Below are 17,819 nucleotides of genomic sequence, written 5' to 3' on the forward strand. Positions count from 1 at the left end.
AGAAAGATATACCAAAACTGTTAAAAATGCTATCCTTCACTTTAAAATGGAATTATGAATACTTTACTTGTTTGATAATTTTTTCTCCCTTTAGAATAATAATGTAAAACAATAAAACAAAGTAATGTAATTACTTGTATAATGGGGGTTGGTGGTTATTTCCAGGTCTGGGAAAGAAAAATCAAATAGCATAGTAAGCTTCGCTTCTTCTTTACCAAATGAAGAATATGAGGATGGCCTCCCAGCTCAGAGACACATATATATACCATCAAAGATGCATGATGTCCTCTGGGAACCCTTTCCTTAATCAGAATCCTATGTAGAACCTCAAAATATAAGATAAAATGGAACTTCTATTACCAAAGGGGCTATAGCCAATCACCCCCCTGACCCTTGGCAGGATGCTCTGAGGCTCCTTAGGACTCCACAGAGCATGAGTTAGAAACCCCCTGGCTAATGACACACTTCCACTGTGCAGTTAGGAAACTGTGGCCCAAGAAGATTAACCTCCTGTTAAGTCCTCTGCCTTACAAGTGGCCCAGGACCATTTTATCTACTGGGCATTATAGAAATAGTGGCATTATAGAAATAGTCTCTGCGCTGTGTCTTTTCCAATTCATACAGAAAAGCTTACGGAAAGCTAAAAACACAGGTGAATTGATTCCAAAATACCAAAATAAGACTGCATAATCAAAACTAGTAAATGTATAATGAATGTCCAAAAAAGGAAAAGAAACATAAAGGGTCTTGATACTCAACATGATTTAAGCAAACCACAACTCCCTAGTGGCTTTGCAAATACATGTTTTTCTGTTGTCCAAGGTTCATGGTTACCTATACATACCCATCAAAGGAACACAAGCTGGAATCTGCCACTGAGAAAAACAAATAGAAAAAAAAGCAACAGAGGGGCAATTTTGGAAACTAAAAAGAGACAGGAAAGATGTATTAGTCAAGAAGTAGGTAACTAGAGATACCAAAGATAATGAAGTCTGCCCTCGGAGGGTAAAATCAAATTCCAAGAGACCCCAAAGGCCTAAGATAATGAGCAAAACCCCAAAGGATAAATTTTAATAGGCATAAACACACCATTCTGAACTTTGGGCTAAAAAACATACCATTTCAGAAAGGTTGGAATGATGCAGACTTGCATCATCATAAAAAGAAAGTTTCATAGGTGCTGGCTCACACTAAACTTAGTGTGGAAATAAGCATCAGATTTCAAGCAACACATAAAATGTGGACAATGAAAGGGGATTTCTGGGTCAGCGTGATTACACCTGTATTTAGTGCTGGGCACTTTAGTTTTTAAAGATGTAGGAAAATCCCATTATCTTTCCCTAGGACTATGAAAAGACCAGTATTATAAAGGTCAGTGGGGAAAAAAGAGATGTTTAAATCTAAAGAAAAAAAGAGTTTAAAAAATTAACTTTCAATAACTATAGGGGTGGACAAGTGTAGGTTTATAGTTGTGAGTACGTGAAAGTGTTAATATATTCTAAAAATCATAACCTGTCTTTTTTCATATGAATTATAAACCTTCAGTATTACCTACCCCTGTATTAAAAGACTATTATGAGGCATAGAAATTATAAGGATTATACAGCCTTAATAAGAAGAAATAGGTAACAGGTTAGGGTAGTGGTCAACAAATGGTTTTTCTCAGTGGTGTGAAGGAGTGGGTTGTTACGAAGTAGTAACTTCTGCCCTCATTAGGTATCTTCATGCAAAGCACAGACGACCTCTTAGGGACACAGGAGAAGTGAGCCTTGCATGCATCTTGACTCAGATTAGAATGAAGAAAGTAAAGGAGAAAAACAACAAAACAACAACAACGAAGAAACAAAACCCTCTAAGGTTCTGCACAGGACAAGCACTCCTTTACATACCCAAGTAACATGTTTTTGAAAAAGGATGAGCAACCAAAAGATACACATGAACCACCTTGAAAAAGTTTGGCAGTTTCTTACGAAACTAAACATACCCTCTCTGTGTGGCCCAACAAGTATACTCCCTGATGTATTTACTCAAATGATCTGAAAACTTACGAATGCAAAAACCCTCACTCAGATGTTTGCCGTGGCTTTATTCATGATTGCCCAAATTGGGAAGCAACCAAGATGTCCTTCAATGGATGAGTGGATAGACAGTGTTCTATCCATACAACGGACTATTATTCAGCACTAAAAAGAAATGCCACCAGAAGACACAGAAAGCCCTTAATTAAATGCACATTGCCAAGTGTGTTGTAAGAATCTAATCTGACTACTTTATGACTTCAACTATGTGACATCCTACAAAATGCAGAACTATGGAAATAATATGGAAACAGTAAAGAGATCAGTAGTTGCCAGGATTTGGGAGAAGGGAAGGAACACAGAGGATCTGGGGGCAATGAAACCATTCTGTATGGTACTGTAATGGAGAATACATCAGAACACATTTTTCAAAACCCAGACTGTGCAACACAGAGAGAGCCTTAATGTAAACTAAGGCCTTAAGTTTTATTGGCTCCTCCAGTTAAACTGTAACAAACTTACCACACTAAGGCAAGATGGTAACAGGAGAGGGTGAGGATGGCCAGAGGATGTATAAGGGAATTCACTCTACTTGCCATTCAATTTTTCTATAAATCTAAAACTCTTTAAAACACATGTCAAAAATAAATGTTCCCATTAAAAATCATGGTAAAGATGGGGGACAGGAATTTTTAGGCACAATCAGGAGCACCTCCAGTTGAAATCATCATAGCCTATAGTTATATAATGCTGGGTAATTTTAGTTATATAATTTTATGGTTTACATAGGGTGGGGTAAAAGTAGTTTTACAACTGTGAGTACATGAAAGTTTATTCCTGTATTATTATTTTCCAAATAACTGTAAACCTATTTTGCAAAATCCTGACTAATATGTATAGTTTACATATGTATTTCTTAAAATATGATTTACATATATACATAGTTTATAGTTAATAGTTACATAATGCTGAGTATATTCGAATGTACAGGACAAGTGCTGGTGAGAAAAGACTAAAGAGATGGGGGCAGGGATAGCTCCATCTAATAGAGAGACTATGTTGCCGGTGGAGCTTCCCCAACACTGCTTCTGGTAAGAGAAATGCCTAAGAAACCTTCTTCACTTTCCACTTGGGTTTGTTGGGTCATGTCTGCCAGCAGTAGGCTATAGCAGCACTTGTATCAAACCATGCACTGTGCCCTTCTTGCTCCCTCCCGTGGTATGGTATGCTAACGAAGGTCTAACTGAAAAGTACACAAGAGCCCTGGCTGGTGTAGCTCAGTGGATTGAGCGCAGGCTGGGAATCAAAGGGTCACCAGTTCGATTCCCAGTCAAGGCACGTGCCTGGGTTGCAGGCCAGATCCCCAGCAGGGGGCATATGAGAGGCTACCACACATTGATGTTTCTCTCTCTTTCTCCTTCCCTTCCCTTCTCTCTAAAAATAAAATAAATAATTTCAGGGGAAATAGAGAGGATTTAGAGGAACATATATAAAGGATACAAGGACAACAACTGCGAGGGGCAGAAGATGGGAGGGAGGTGGGTAGCATGGGAGGGAGGAGGGTAGCATGGGGGGTGGGGTGGGATGGGAGTAATAGAAAACTGTACTTGAAAAATAATTAATTAAATTAAAAAAATAAATAAAATCTTAAAAAAAGAAAGAAAAGTACACACGAGTTCAAAGGCACTTAGGCCCAAAGAAGTTCCATTACAGTTCAGTAATTGGTACTTTGCACAGTGACATCAAGTTGCCAAGAAGAGATAAAATATAAATAGTACACAGTATCCTGGTTTAAATAATACAGAAATACTTGCTGTAGACTTTTTTCCCTTTTTTAAAGGCTTTATTATTTGTTTTAGAACAGTTTAGGTTTACAACAAAAGAGGGTGGTGCAGAGATTTCCCATGTATCTTCCTGACATTATGATACATGAAGAGCCTCCCCCATGTCACCACCACTCATTACAGCAGTACTTTTTTTTTTAAACCATGGATGAACTTACACTGACACCGTCATAATCACCCAAAGTCCATGGTTTACTTTAAGGTATACTCCTAATGTTGTATATTGCTATGGGTTTGGACAAATCCATGATGACATATCCATTATTATATCTTCATAGAATATTTTCATTGCCCTAAAAACACTCTGTGCTCTGCCTATTCATCTCCCCTCCAAACCTGGCAACCACTTTTTCTTATCTCCATAGTTTTGCCTTTCCCAGAATGTCACAACAGTTGTAATCACATGGTATGCTATTAGCTTGTAAATATACACATGAAAGTTTATGTGTATACTACACAAAATTTACATGTCACATTAAATAACTGACCATCTGTACTTGAGATAGAAGTAATAACTTTCTAAAAAGTAGGGATGAGGACTGGAGGCAGGGGCGGAGAAAGACCTAGATCAGGGGTGTCAAACTCATTTTCACCAGGGGCCACACCAGCCTTGCAGTGCCTTCAAAGGGCCAAAATAATTTTAAGACTGTATAAATGTAACTACTCCTTAATAGTTAAGGAACTGAAATTACACTTTGAAACAAGGCTGATGTGGCCCCAGTGAAAATGAGTGACACCCCTGACCTAGACGGTTTAGAACTAGAACTGTTCCTTCCTATTTCTGCCTTCAATGTTACATCCTAGCCCTAAGCCAGATACAGACTTTAACAAACAAACCACTTAAAAACAAAAGGAGCACTATTTAGCAAACTATCAAAATGTAGCTAGACTGAGATTTCCACACTAGGAGGGTATATACTGCCATCTAATCACCCAATTCCTTGCCCCTAAAAGGGAAAGAATAGTCCATAACCACACTAGGGTATTCGACAGGACAGGCTTCCTTAAAGGAAAAATTTGCTCAAAACTACCTGGATCTGCAGTGTATATGGACACAGGAATTTTATTCACTATTCTTCATAAAAAGTGATTTAACATTCACCTTCTGTAACCCTTTTTGAAAAGACTTTACTAATCAAGCACAAGCAGTGCCCTACTGAAATGTAAGTGAAATGTCTGCTTTTCAGATCAGATCCACCTTAGTGAGTTTCCTCTTTGACCGCTACAAATTTAGGGACCTAAAAAGCAGAGAATTCGTTAATAGAAGCAGCCTAACAAGGCTTGAGTTGTTGGCTCGGTAGGTATTTATACATGTGTATCCTTTCCCAGGCATTTCGGAAACCACTTAATTCCTATTTCAGTATCATCTTCTGTTAGTTCTCCTTCGTTTACATTTACCAAGTACATTACCCACGCTTCACTTGTTCTCCTTGTGTCCACAACTGTCTGGACAAGCTGTATACCCAAGACTGCCTGGATGGATGTGAGACTGCCTATTACTTTACTTACCAAGTGCTGTTCCACTTAAATGTCATCATATTACATTCATTAAACAAATATTCTTTGAGCAACTTTTCTGTGTAAAATCCTTTTCTGGACCAGAAACTGAAGGGGTGGGGGAATGGTGCGTCTGGATAATTAGTTTAACCCTCAAATAACTAAGAGTAGTTCTCAAGGTGAACCACAGAACCCTGAGGGTCCCCCCAAGACTTCTTCCTGGAGCCCATGAGGTCAAAACTATTTTCATAGTAACTGAGACATTATTTGCCTTTCTCATTGTGCTTATATTTGCACTAGTGATGCAAAAGCAATAGAGGATGAAAAAACTGGCACCATAGCCCAGCCGAAGGCACCGGCACTGCACTGGAGTAGCAATACTCGTCATCTTCGTGTGCCCAGTTTTTTTTTTAAAGTCAGTATTTAACAACGTACTGATGTAAAAGTAAAAATTATTAATTTCATTACATATTTACCCTTAAGTTCATACTTTTTATTATTCCGTGCGACCAAATAGAACGTATGCAAAAAGCACGTCCACACATGAAAGTGTGAGAGCTGTCGGAAAAGCAGAGTCAGGTTCCACGCTACGAGCTGCAAAGTGAATCAACCACTTTTTTCCAAAAACACCATTTTTATCTGAAAGAGTAGCTGACAGAAAAACTATATGATTGTTCAGATGTGGGTAACTGACATTTTCTCAAAACCTTAGAAAGCAAGCTTGTTGCTCCAAGGAAAATAATTGAAAATATTAGTTAACAATGATAAAATGTGATATTTCAAGCAAAAATTAGAGTTCTGGAAAACCTATATGCCACTGTGAGCTTGATAGCTTTCCATTACTTAAAAGCCTTTTCTAATGAGATCTGTGGCAGTGTTAAATAATGTTATTTTTTGTCAACATTTGGAGAATCTGCATAATTCAGTACACTAATATTTTCCGAATGATCAGTACGTTACAAAATTATACATGGGTCAAAGGATCCATTCAAAGTGCACAATAAACCAATAGATTTCAATGTAACAAAGTAGAACCAAGGCTTCAGAAACCACACTGCAACTCACCTTTAAAAAAATAATACCTTTGAGTTTTGGTGTAATATCAAAAAAGAATATCTACAATTATCTGAAAAGGTTCTTAAAATCTCTTCCTTTTCCCAACTATGTATGCGGTATGAGACCGGGTCTTCTTATATGTACTTTAACTAAAGCAACCTACTGTAGCAGATAAAGTTCCAAAGCAGATTCAAGAATCCAGTTGTCTTCTATCAAGCCAGACATTAAAGAAATCTGCAAAAACTAAAACAATACTACTCTTCTCATTAAACTGTCATTTTGGAAAATAGTTATTTTTATTAAAAATTTTTTTCAAAACAAAGACCTTAAAACTAGAAAAACATCTTCACCTATTTTAACATGTAGTGGATATACTATTATTTTTAAATTAATAAACATCTCAAAATTTCTTTTTCAAAGATTTTATTATTTATTTTTAGAGAGAGGGAAGGGAAGGAGAAAGAGGAAAGAAGCATCAACGTGTGGTTGCCTCTCATGCACCCCCCAACCAGGTTAAGAAGCATTGGTTTAGGGTGGAATGAGAAAGAAAACAAGCAAACAAATAACAACCCAAAGAAGAATGTGATAATGTCATAATCCTTCTACTCTTGGACATTCCAGCTATTCCTAAGCTCTGATACCTACCAGGCTCTTGAAATAATTTATTTAGCCATGCTGTGAATGTATTTTAAAAAAAGTAATTCATTTAGAAGGCATGAAAGGGGCTCAAAACCAATTTGAATTGATGGTTTTTTCTTTTGTTTTCTAAATAAATAGCCAGAATAAAAATTGGTTTTATTTCCCTGCTATAAAGTTAGTAAGCCTATACAGACAAGTCTTTCACAAAGGACTATACAATAGATAACTCTTGGAAACGCATCCCAATCAAGTTAGTGATGGAAAGCTAAGAAACTGGTTCCCTGCCTCTCAACAATAGGGTAAAAAAACTCTAGAAATCCTACACTAGTGCTGAAGTTCTGGATACCAAAGTTGTCATTAAAAAAAAGAGAGAGAGAGAGAGAGAGAGAGAGAGACTATATGTATACAAGCAATCATTGTGTTTCAAAAAACACACATTTTTGCTTATCCTATGTTAAAGGATACACAAGAAACTGGTAGTGGTGGTGATTTCTGGAGAGGAAAACTATGGAGAGAACTCACTTCTTGTATTCTTTTTGTATACTCTTTTTGTATTCTCATTTGTATACTGTTTGATCTTTGAACTATGTACATGTAATAATTACTCAAAAATAAATATTTTTAAAACACCACATCTACATCACCCATTTCTGTCTTTTACCTCAAATGCAAATTAATGGTAGATACAGATATCATTAAATGCCTATTAGTTAAATAAGCACACATCTTAGTTAAGGACACACATCTCATATATCTGACAAAAGAACCAAAAGCAAGCTGTCCATCAACCTGGAAGTGATCAGCCATTGATCGATCACCTGAAGAAAAATTTGATTATGTGATTACAGAAGGACTATCTACTAAGGCCATCCTTCTGCCCAAAATAATTGATGTCATTGCTACTTCAATTGTAACCTTTTCCCTTTTATAGTTACCACAGCATTTGTTTTAAGAAATATTCTCTGAATAACACCAAAGTAGGTAAATTTAAAGATTCCTTTAAATTACGCAGCACTGAATTCAGATTTAGCTCCTCTATGTATTACGTGCCATGACCTGATAATGTAACAGCTGTAACACACAATGTCAATGTGACAATGTGCACTTGGATATAAACAACTAACTGCACAGATCCAATAATTATACCAGTGAAAAAGACTTGGGGATTTTAACTAGTTCTGAGCTTAATGAGTCAATCTTAAACTGTGGCTACAAATAAATCCAACTCAAGCTTGCAATATATTAATCATAGTGGCTACATGGTACCCAGGATACAGAAAAATTGGACCCAGTCTGGTAAACAGTATGCACAGTGTTATTATAATTATCATGTACATGACAGGGTACAGAGGGGAGAGGGGAGAGAATCACAGGGGAAAAGGGGAAGGACTCACATGAACAAGTATAAAGGACACATGGACAATAACAGGTGGGGGGCGGAAATGGGAGGGAGGTGGGGAGCACTGCGGGGGGCAGGGCTGGGAATTCAAGACAGAAAACTGTACTTGAACAAGAATTAAATAAAAATTAAAAAATTATCATGTACAGTGTGTGCATGCATATTCTGCATGTATATGTGCACACACATATACATGTATACTTATGAATATATCCAAATCCATATATATTAAAATATTCTTTTTTAATTTTCTTCTCTTTGCTTTCCTACAATGAACATGACTTTTTACTTTAACAAAATACCCTACTTATTGTTCAACATGTCATAACAGGGTCACAATTAATTTTAGAAGGAATTTTTATTTGTAAGAAACTTTTTAATGCCATTTCTGTCCTCTTCACTTTTCAAGTAAGGAAAAAGGCCCAGTGAGGATAAGTGACGTATCCGCCCAAAACTTGACAGTGAATCCTTAAGGGCCATAATTATATTATCCAAATTTATGTTTATCTTTTCCTATTACAAAAGTTAAGGCATCTTCATTAAAGATAATTTAAAAAGTAATGAAAGGTACATGAAATTAAAATCATGTAATATGTTTGCTTATAAACCAAAGATAGCCATTAATTTGAGTTTCTGTTTTCTTTCTACAATTTTTCACTATAATAATACATTTTCAATGTGGGAAAAACTTAATATATAGATCTACAAATTAAATAAGACAAAAAAATTTTTAACTCAGTCACAACTGGTGATAGAATTGTTTCTCCTTAGACTTAGTACCCGAAGCCAGTTTCAGGTCATGAGACGAGTTCTATGGTGGTGTTTCTATTTAGCAACCCTTGGTAAGTTCTCAATTTGTGGGTTATTTTTATATGAAGTATCTGTTACTAAGAACTTTACTTCATAATCATTTAATGAAAGACAAAGGACCAAAAAAAGTGAACAAAGGAAAAGAGAACACTCTGGTTCTACTGGGTTGACCAAAAAGTTCGTTTGGTCTTTTTCCGTAAGATGGCTCTAGTAGCACTTCGTTGTCTTCATCGTCAAAACAATTTTGTTAGATCGTACTGTGACAGCTGTCATATCAGTGTGCATTTTAAAAAATACTTATCAAAATTGGTGAATTTTTGTGTAGCCATTTTAATACTGAAGAATGGAAGAAACTACACATTTTTGGCATATTATACTTGATTATTTCAAGAAATGTAAAAATGCAACTAAAATGCGAAAAGAAAAAGATTTGTGCAGTGTATGGAAAAGGTGCTGTGACTGATCAAACTGTCAAAAGTGGTTTGCGAAATTTCATGCTGGAGATTTCTCACCAGTTGATGCTACACAGTCAGGCAGACCAGCTGAAGTTGACAGCTCGGACTGAGACATTAACTGAGAACAATCAACGTTCTACCATGAGGGAAAGAGCAAAAACATTCAAGTCAATAAAGTTATTGGTAAAATGAAAAACGTATCTTTTATTTTATGGAAAAAAAAACCATACAGACTTTTTGTTCAATCCAGTATTTAGGGAATCTTTTTGTAGATTTAGTGAATATAAAGATCATTTACAAACATGAGTTAATTACAAGTTATATAACACAAATTTTCTGTGTTTAAGGTTACCCAATATATTTATTCTAATCATTCTTATTGTATACCAATACTTTTAGGGGGTATCATATAAAACATTATCAAGCATTCCATTATTGTCATAATTTTGGAAAGGCCCTATAACATAGGCTAGTAGTATTTTCATTACATGGTCAGAAAAATTAAGCATGGAGAGAATAAACGTCTTGCCCCAGATCACTAGATTAAAACATTACATTTTAGGAAATTTCCAAAGTATAAGCAACTCCCAACTTAAAAATGAATTGAGTGCCATCTATTAGCTTTCTTCCAAAACTCACTTTTTCTTTAAAACAATATTGATTTGACACCCCCCACACACACAAAGCCTATTTTATATAGTGCACGACTAGTCATATACTAGTGTGAATCCTAGAATACTTTAAAAAAAAAAAAGCCCTTTTTGGGTACCTCAGTTGGTTAAAGCACCACGCCCATACACCAAGGTTGCAGGTTGGATCCCCAATCAGAGGGCTCGTGCGCACACACACACACACACACACACACACACACACAGAGAGTCTAGGAGACCACAAAATTCTGAAATTGGTTAAGCTTTGCTTTGACCTTCCTCCCAGAACCTTCTGGTGCTCCTACTCCTACTCCTATCTCCTAGAGGTGCCTAATATCCTCCCAAAGTTCCCCTTCCCCACCTGAGACGCCCACTCAAAATTTCTTTCCCTTGGTGTACCGCAGTCAGCTAACACAAACAACACTTGACTTTATCACTAACATTACTGAAAAGGCCCTTGACATCTGTGTGTGTCAAGAACCCTCTGAAAATCTCAATAAGTTATGGCCCTGCTCTCCAGAAAAATCACATAGGCAGGCACATACGCACAAATTTTTCATATAATTTCAAGAGATCAGGATCACAGGGCCAAAATATATCCACGAATCCCAGAACTACAAAACCCAGATGAAAAACCCTTACACTAAACTAAATATTATGAAACCTCAAAATAAAATCTCAAAACCTTTCACAAGGAATCTGCACTTTTAAGAGACTATAAACTCAAACATACTATAGTATGTATTCAAATATATAAACTTTAATTGTTAGAATTTAAGTCCTCTCCCAGTGTTTTTTTTTTTAATTTAAATATTTTTTTATTTGTTTATTTATCTTTAGAGGGAAGGAGAAAGGGAGAGAAACATCAATGTATGGTTGCTTTTTGTGCGTCCCCTGCTGGGAGTTGGCCTGCAGGGAACCGACCTGCAACCCAGGCATGTGCCCTGACTGGGAATCGAACCGCGATCGTGTGGTTCGCAGGCCCGTGCTCAATCCACTGAGCTACGCCAGCCAGGGCTCTCTCCCAGGGTTTTAATGCTCATAATTCTCATGCAAGAAGGGAAGGACTGGACCTATTCCTAAGCATGGATTCTCTATTAAACTGGATTTTATAAGCCCTACCCCTATATTCAATAATGCTAAAAAAATCTATTGTGTTTCACTATCATGATTTCTGGCAAATCAATACATACATACATATAGGGTAGGCAAAAGTAGGTTTACAGTGGTGAGTATGTGGAACAGCTTATTCTTGTATTATGTATTTTTCCACGAGGACAAGTATAAACCTACTTTTGCCCACCCTATATGTATGTATGTGTGTGTATATATATATATATATACATATATATATATATATGCACATGCACACACACACACAGAAAATTTCTTTTAACTCTACTGGCTATACCCAGTTTTCATCCCAATGAGCTCTCTGTAATAGATTGCTGAAATTCACGTTACTGAATTCCCTTCATCCCTATCCTCAGCCTCTTCAGCCCGGCACCACTTACCTTTACCCATCCTTTCTCAACTTCCTTCAAAAGGCCCTTCTTTATTCACCCGACCCTCAGATGCAAAGGCTCCACAAGGTTGCCCTAAGTCTCTTCCTCACTCTCCATATAATACTCTTTTGCAGTTTCTATGACATTATGCTTATGAAGACAACTCTCTTCATTGGCCCCACTTGCCCTTGAGCTCCAGCCCCAAATCTGTCAAGAGGTAGCTATCAGACATATCTGATTCCCACGTCTAGAATCGTACCCTACTGCCCTTCCTCCTCAAATTCTGTTCCGTCCCATACATTCCCTATCTTAATTAAAGTCATCATCATCCATTTGCCAACTGCAATCTTCAATTGCCCCATGCCCTTCCCCATCAGGTTGCAACTTCATCAGCTTCACTTTCCACTACTTCCCATGTACTGCAAAATCTACTAGCTGTTTCTCAGACTATCAATGCCCTTCCTCTAGCTTCTCCAGCAGTAAAACTGCTCCTCACCTTAAAAGATCTATTTCAACATCCCCTACACAAAACTTCTTCCCTAACTTCTCTTATTCTATCTGCATCACCCGTCCCCTCCCCAGAGGGAATTCCTCCCTTCCTCTACAATTCACACCCCTCTTTCTTTACTCTGTTTTAGCTCTCAAACAGTTGTGTAAGTTGAGCCTTTTTCTGTCTCCCATACTAGACAAGACCCATGGTTTATTTGTTACTCCAGCACCTAGCACATGCCTGGAATATTGTATTCTTTAATTAATGTCTGGAAAATCAGTGAAGGGCAAAGCTCTAAAGGATACACTTAAGGTTATTTCTCACTGGAGGGTCCACCTCATCCTCTTTTGAACATAAAACAAGAATTAAGTGCTCTAGTCCCTAGCTCCCCACTTCCAGTCCATTGCTTAGTTTTAAGCAATGTTTCATGAGGACATTTCCTAACTTCCTCTTGTTCTTTGTAGGTTTAGCTGCCAGCCTAGCCATATTAGCATTCAGTAGCAGCAACAAAGCAGACTCTCCAAGTTCTAAAAAGCAAAGACTTTACCAACAGTAAATTACCAGCTTTTTTGTGAAAGTGGTCTTAAAGTTTATGCATACAAAGCCCATTCTTCATGATTCTGAAAAAGGGTTGGCATAGTTTATCCAACAGATACTACTTAAGTGTTAAGAAAATGTCCACTTAAGCCGTCAGCCAACCTTTTCACATTTGTAACCACAGAAATCAGCATGCACAAATTAATCTAAATACTGTGCTTACCTACTAAATACACTATAAATAGTATACAGTAGTCTAAATCACCAAACTGATGACCCATACAAAAGTAGCCCTTTGAGCTTCTTTTAAACTATACCTCCTAAATTCCAGTGATCACCCCAATCTATGAAACTAGATTATTCTGCCAGTATCATTTATTCTTTTCCCCACAAACTCTCCCCCAATATACACACACACACCCCACACACACACCCTACACGTGGCTTCCTTAAGAAATATCTGCTGGCCCAGTAGCAGTTTGATTAAGGTGGGTGGCAAGATCGGGGATTCTGGAGTACATTCCACAAGGTCATCTTATCTTTTAAGTGACTGCTACTGATACATGGATGTGCCTCAAGGGACCACAAATATTGCAATTCTGTCTAAACAGCCCTAGTTTTTAAATTTTTGTTGTTTTGTCTTTTAAAAATACACTAAAGTAAATACCATATGATATCACCGTTAACAGGGATCTAAACAAAACAAACAAGCAAGCAAAATATGACTAATGACACTCAATTACAGAACAGGCTGACAGGGCCCAGAGGGGAGAGGGGAGAGAATCATTGGGGAAAAGGGGATGGACTCACATGAACAAGTATAAAGGACACATGGACAATAACTGAGGGTGGGGGGTGGAAATGGGAGGGAGGCGGGGAGCATGGGGCAGGGGGCGGGCAGGGTTGGGAATATAAGACAGAAAGCTGTACTTGAACAAGAATTAAATAAAAAAATTTTTTTTAAATTAAAATACACTAAATTATCTCTACAAAGTTGCACTTCTGACATTTCTTCACTTCATATTAGTACTCACATTTTAGGACGTTGTAGGTGTACAGGCAACATGATGAAAAGGAAAAAAAAATAAAGCTTCTTTGAAGCTTTGGTAACTAAACTGCATTAAGTAGGATCAAAAATAAATAAACCTAATTCTGAACTGCACTTCAAAAGAAATACTCATATATATTCCAGGGTATACATAAGCCACTTATTTTCCTTGAGCAGTCACAAAGTTCATTTTCCAAGTTTTGTTCATATTACATCAAAATAACCAAAGCTTTCTTGCTGCTCCAGGATTAAGTTTCTAATAGTTCAATATGATTGTAATCTACTGGAAACACCTGAAAATTGATTTGTTTCACCTCCTTTCACTATTTCTCTTCCAGCCTGTTCACCTTAGTAGAAATCTGATGGATAAAACTCCTACCTGAAGAACCAAGAGAGTGGATAATCCACCCCCTAGCTAATAAGGAAGGTACCATGATACATAATGTGCAAAAGTTATCATGTACACAAAGGCCCCAAAAAACAGACTGGACTTAGTCAAGGTAAGCTCAGGCTAAAAACACTAGCTTTAGCGCTCAAGGAAAACATGAAAAAAACAGAGAAAATACCCTTTGGTATAGACATTTTCTGAAATGTTTTTTACAAAACCAAAGACTGATATTTGTAAAGCTGATTTTTCCAAATATTGTTTATATACGTACTAACACAAGCATCACACAGTCACACACAAACATAAAGTCAAGTACCACATTTCCAGCCCCAGACAGAGTACACGGAAATGCTTCAGGAGAGAGCAGGCACTTCTGCCACTCACAACACCGAGCTCCCCCTTTACCCTCCAACTGTTCACAATGTAACTGAGCTGCAGGACCAGCGGGCTTACCTAAAGATACAAGAGATGTTGAACGTATGCAATAGCTTCCTGCTCTCCAGGGGAGTGGAGGCTGTGCTTCTAAAGGCTGACAGTTCACAGTCCTTCCAGAAACGAAAATATCAGCACGCCTTTTCAAATACTTGTGAAAAAAAATTTAATTTCAATAATTACTGTTCATCATTATTATTCCCCCCAAACATTTACTGAATGCTTTATTACATATTAGAAAAGAAGTATAAAAAATTAATCCCCAAGGATCTTCAATTTCCCTTAAAACAGTCACCCACTTGATTTTCACATAAAATACTTTTTGAAGACAACCCAAGAGTCTGGTTGAACCTACAGGCAATGCAAATCGGGTATTTAAATCATGGGTCTTCAGCTCCCTAGTAGAATTAGAGATGGATGCCTAATTGTGATTAAATTTTAACAACTCTCCAATTTTGGGTTCCATTTGGAATATACATGAATTGGGAGGGAAACCTGAGATTCTTTCTCCTTTAATCCCTTCTATATCTGAACAAGGCACCTTATCTATTCCTACAGTTACTTCCCTAAATCCAGAAGTTAAATTTCCGTAAAACCTGTTAAGAAAACTATTCCATGAGTACTCCTGGCTTGGGGGATGAGAGACATTTTTTCTCCCTAAGTGAGAATATGGCCACTGACTACTAGCAAACAGTCGTCTTCTCTCATATGAACTGAGTTTGAGATGAGGGTGGGGAAAGGCAGGTGCGATGTAACCAAAAAACTCTAAATAAGGGTTCTGTCGGATGGGCGAAAAAAGTCTCCTGACACAAAAATTCTGCACACAATTTAGGACTCAAGTTAAGAATAAGTACACTACATTATATGTGATATTTTATGTTTGCTTTTGCGCTCAGTAAAATAAGAAAATTACATACAGACTGGCAGACAGAACCAGTTATATATTTTCACTACCTTATGGGATAACATGTCAAGAGCATTCAAACACAATTGTAGGGAATCAGGTCACTTCTGAATAACACACACACACACACAAAACCAGCATCTCCAAAATCCTCCCTCCCTTTCCCCTTGAATGAGGAACAACCCAGTAACTTACTATTCACAGCCCAAGGAAAAGAAATTTTTTTAAAGGTTGGAATGGGAAAAGGATCACTGTGACCGCAGATAATGTCCTGGGACAAAGTTGATGACAGGTTCACTCACACTACCTTTCACTCTAAGAGTTTCCCTACATTGTCTCTACACACTAAGAAAATGTGCATTCTGCTCTGACCACAGAAAAGACTTCAGCACAACTGACACCATCTCTAAAGTAAGCAATTAATACATTCGACTTAATGCTTTAAAGGGAGGGATGGAGACCAAGCAACAGCTCCTCCAACTGGCTGGAGCACCGCTGGAAGCCCTAAAAATATTAAGATTTTTAAAACTTCAAGTTCTGACAAGCACAGTGAGCTAGATGCACTGTAGAAACTTTGAGACCAACAACGGCGCACAACAGGTGAGAGAAACGATGGACAGCACTGCACAGGGAAGTGGGTAACATACAGAGACAACCCTTGAGTCCTCGAAAGTCTGGGAATGTGGTATAATAACCATGCCCAAAACCATCCAGAGCCCTCGTCTTCCCAGTGGCAAAGGCTCAGTTCCTCCCGAGGGTCGCGCCACTCCCCCTCTCCCTCACCCAGGGGACCACCATCCCAGGCACTGGAAGAACCGAGGCTCCTCCACCGGCAGCATCTCAGCCGTGGAAGAAAACACAATGTCGCTCCTTATTTCTGCGTAGAAAAGGACTTTGCGCCCTCCTCCTCGAACTGCCGCCGCTGCCGCCCGGGCCGCCTCCTAACTTGCAAGAAGGTGGGCAGCGCGCCATATTCCAGCGTCCCCCAGTCTACCTGGGTAACAAGCTTACGCCACCCCGGCGGGAGGGAAGCATCGGAGGTCGCCCAAAGAGTCAGCCTCCTCTCCCGCAGGAGACAGCGGCTCCCGCGCCCGACTCGGCCCAGCCCGCCGCGCCGCCCGCGGCCCAAACCCAGGAAGAGCCGAGGGGGCGAGCAGGGAGCCGCGGCTCCGGCCCCGCGCAGCCCGCCCACCTCCTGCTCCTGGGCCGGCGCGCTCTTCCGCGCCTCCCGCTCCCAACCCCGCGGGAAGGCCGGGCCCGGGCCCCGGGTCCCGGGTTCCACCATGGTGAGGAGGCCGCGGCCCCGAGAGCCTTGGGCGGCAAGGGAGGCCGGAACCCTACGGCTCTCGAGAGGGCAGCGCCTCTCTCCCGAGCCCGCCAGGACGCCTGGGGCCTAGTGCGGCCTGCGCATCCTCGGAGTGGCGGTTTGACTGGGCCGGGCCGGGGCCCCCCGCCCGAGGCAGGCCGAATCCCGCGGGGGCCCAGGCCCGGAGCCGGGGGCGGCAGGGTGCCGGCTGCGGGGCGGGCCGGCCGGCCGGCGGGCGGGCGGCGTGTTGCGGCTGCGCCGGGGCTGAAATAGCTGGAGATTGCGCGGTAGGGCACTCACCTCAGAGCGGCTGCGCTACCGTGGGCCTGCGCCGTGGAGACTGCGACCGCGCCGGCTCCTCGCAGCCTCCTGCCACCAGCGGCAATGGCGAGCGCTGCCGCCTCTGCCGCCGCCGAGGGGGAGGGGAGGGAGGGGAGGCACGCACGCGACGCACGGGCTCGGCTTCCCCGCCCGGCGGCCGCCATGATGGGGAGGTCGGCGCTGCCTTGGCGGGGCAGTCCGGAGGGCGCTGAGCGGAGGGCTCCTGCAGCCCCCTTCGGCCTCCTCGCGTTCACATTGCGTTTCAAAGGTTTGAATGGGGCCGAAGCCACGGAAGAAACGGGATTAGTTCAACGTGAGCGCCCCGGGGAAGTGGTACGGACATCCCAAGATGGTTGCTGATCAGGAAAAATAGTAACATTTCTCGCCCTCCGGCCCCGGGAATTAGGACCCCTGAACGTACACAGACAATCCGAAAGGAGTGCCCCCGCATTTTCGTCAGCGCTGCCTTGCCAGTCGCGTCCTCACTGTTTTCTTGGAATGATCCTTGTTTCCTTATTTC

The 17,819-nt window shown here is 40.0% G+C and overlaps 1 protein-coding gene across 6 annotated transcripts in view; it reads right to left on the minus strand.

Annotated features, from left to right (window-relative positions):
• The window catches only part of NRF1 (nuclear respiratory factor 1), a 138,083-nt gene extending 120,699 nt beyond the window's left edge, over positions 1-17,384 (minus strand). For 5 of the 6 annotated variants that reach the window (XM_037049210.1, XM_037049209.1, XM_037049214.1 and 2 more), the window contains exon 1: positions 17,279-17,384. The gene's annotated coding sequence lies outside the window, so the exon portion shown is untranslated. Of the gene's footprint in view, positions 1-14,789; positions 14,920-17,278 lie in introns of all 6 variants that reach the window. The other variant, XM_037049211.1, reaches the window with a different exon arrangement.
• Positions 17,385-17,819: the final 435 nt, after the last annotated feature.

The sequence above is a fragment of the Sturnira hondurensis genome, unplaced genomic scaffold (genome assembly GCF_014824575.4).
Source record: "Sturnira hondurensis isolate 20B ecotype Veracruz unplaced genomic scaffold, ASM1482457v3 Scaffold0006437, whole genome shotgun sequence".
Lineage (NCBI taxonomy): Eukaryota > Metazoa > Chordata > Mammalia > Chiroptera > Phyllostomidae > Sturnira > Sturnira hondurensis.